The sequence below is a fragment of the Octodon degus genome, unplaced genomic scaffold (genome assembly GCF_000260255.1).
Source record: "Octodon degus isolate 3935 unplaced genomic scaffold, OctDeg1.0 scaffold00028, whole genome shotgun sequence".
Lineage (NCBI taxonomy): Eukaryota > Metazoa > Chordata > Mammalia > Rodentia > Octodontidae > Octodon > Octodon degus.
Window position 1 is genome coordinate 11381014 of NW_004524604.1, and position 2451 is coordinate 11383464.

At 36.0% G+C, this 2451-nt stretch overlaps 1 non-coding gene across 1 annotated transcript; it reads left to right on the top strand.

Moving 5' to 3' along the window:
- The first annotated feature begins 255 nt into the window (after positions 1-255).
- LOC111816221 lies at positions 256-402 on the top strand. The gene has a single exon (XR_002820670.1). It is a non-coding gene; the product is annotated as a U4 spliceosomal RNA (small nuclear RNA).
- The last annotated feature ends 2049 nt before the right edge of the window (positions 403-2451 follow it).

Below are 2451 nucleotides of genomic sequence, written 5' to 3' on the forward strand. Positions count from 1 at the left end.
TCCTGCCAGCTGGAACAGCTGATATGACTGGACGAGTACAATGTGCCCAGAGCCTCAAGCTGCATATCAAGAGGTGGTCAGACTCTTACAGACATTTCCATTCTATTCATACATTATCTTCTATATCTTCTCTCCATTACCAGGCCCTGTTCCTTCTTAAAATTCAGCAACACAATAAGCTCCTACCTTTTCCTGCCTTCCACAGAACACTGATTTGGATCTGTCTGAATTTGTGGCTTTCAAATTGCAGTTCCAAGCTTTGCACAGTGGCAGTATCGTAGCCAATGAGGTTTATCCAAGACATGATTATGGCTAATTGAAAATTTTTCTCAAATTGCAGTTTGTAAGACCACCAAAGAAACTCCTATCTTACTTTTGCTATTTTTGCAATGAGTGTAGCTTGATTGACAACTAATTATTGAGGCTAGTGGTGAAAATGTGGTTATTTAGTATTTTTCCACTTTAGCATATTTTAATATTTTTTCTACAAATTCCTAAAAAAACACTAAGTAGGACTTTTCAACTTCAAGACTTTTGAATCTAGTTATAATGCTTATGACTATATAATATTTGTCTTAACATTATATAGTGTATTAACTATTATTATTCTATTGTTATTTTGTCATAAAAATTTTTGATAAAATAAAAAATATTAATCAGAGTGATTAACTACCAACTGACCAATGTAAAACTGTTAAATGATACATAAATCTAGACAACTATGAAAATTTGAACTGATGAAGAAAGCAATACTCTTGATTAGGATGTAGAAGAATTCGAAAAAAAAGTAGAATTGCAAAGGGGGTAAAGAAAAAGGAAATACATGAATATTTCTAACTGTTCTGAATTTTATTTTCCTAATTTTATTTAACTGAGCTACCTAGTCACTCCACTGCTTAGGCAAAATCCTGTATTTCCTTTCTTTCCCTAAATTCCTCCACTCAATTATCATAAGTCTATTGTATTACTTACAAAGCACATCTAGAATCTGACCACTTGTTATTATCATACTTCTTACTACTTTGGTGAAAACCACATCATCTGTTGCCTGGAGTGTGTACAGAACAGGATATAGGTATGTGAGGCTTAGGGATGTGGGGAGGGAGAGAAAGGAAGGGAAAAGTAAATCAGGAGAAGAAAATCTAATGTCAGGGACAGTAGATAAGACCTGTTAATTAAAAACTCCAGTATACCTGCATAGAACATTTCTCAAATCTTTTTACATTGGCTTCTCCTGATAACTCATCCATGGTTTTGATAGGAAGACCTAGGCCTGATGTCAGTGTCAGGAGTGAGAGATATAAAAATAGATGGCTGCCAGTCAACTCTTGCTATCATGGCCCCTCCTGGAGCACACTCAATAGTATAGCATATGCTTCCCCCAATTTTTATTTTCATGTGGGAAGGTTTCTCTATCTTCAAAAATGTAAAATATTGCTACTCTTTATGCTTATCTTAACCAATTCTGTATAATTTGTTTTATTTTAGAATTTTATTCATAACTTTTTAGACATACTAAATTTATTAAGAACTAAATATATCTAAAATTGATTTTGTGACATGTAATAAAGTATTTTGTAAAACTAATTTGTTTTTTAAATTATTCGTTTATTTATTTGGTACAGGATCTCCCTATGCAGCTTGGAATCATTGATCCTCCTGTCTCAGACTCCACAGTGCTAGGATTGCAGGGGTGTGCCACAATGCCTGGTTTCAGTGGCCAGCAAGGCACGCCCTGGGTTCTGTGGCTGGCATGGCATGTGCTATCAGAGGTGGAACCTGGGTCCTTGCACTTGCCAGACAGGCTCTTAGACCACTAAGCTATCTCCCAAGCCCTTTGTTTCTGTCTTTGTTCAGGACAGAAAGAACCTAGAAATATATATATATATATATATATATATATATATATATATATATATCCAAAAAGGGACAGCTGAGCAATCACTCCTTCTTTTCAACAAGTCTTTTTTTTTTCAACCCAATCAGTGAGTCACAACACCACAGGTAATGAGAGAGCACATGTCCAGTAGGTAGGATCCACATCCCTTTCAAGAAGCAGCAGCTGTCCAAAGATGGAAAACTGTACTTTCTCCTCACCTCATTGAGTATTATGGTCATATATGTCTCTGAGGGGAGATGGGAAAAAATAGAGTCTGAAGCTGGCTTGGAAAGCAGATGTGAAGTGTTAGTTACAAAATCTCAGGATACTTTCACAAAACAGTTCGCAAAGCCCTGAACATGGATTTCTTGCAGGAACCCAAACAGATCATTAATAGGACAACCTAAACCTTGTGTCAGCCTCAGGAATGGGAGATACAAGAACAGACAGTTAGCATTTAGTTCGTACTGTCGTGTCTTTTCACAATAGCCCAACTTCCCATTGTAATAATGTTCTTTATTTCCTAGCTGTGTTTGACTCAAACTCACTCTGCGGAGAATGTTTCTTTTTTT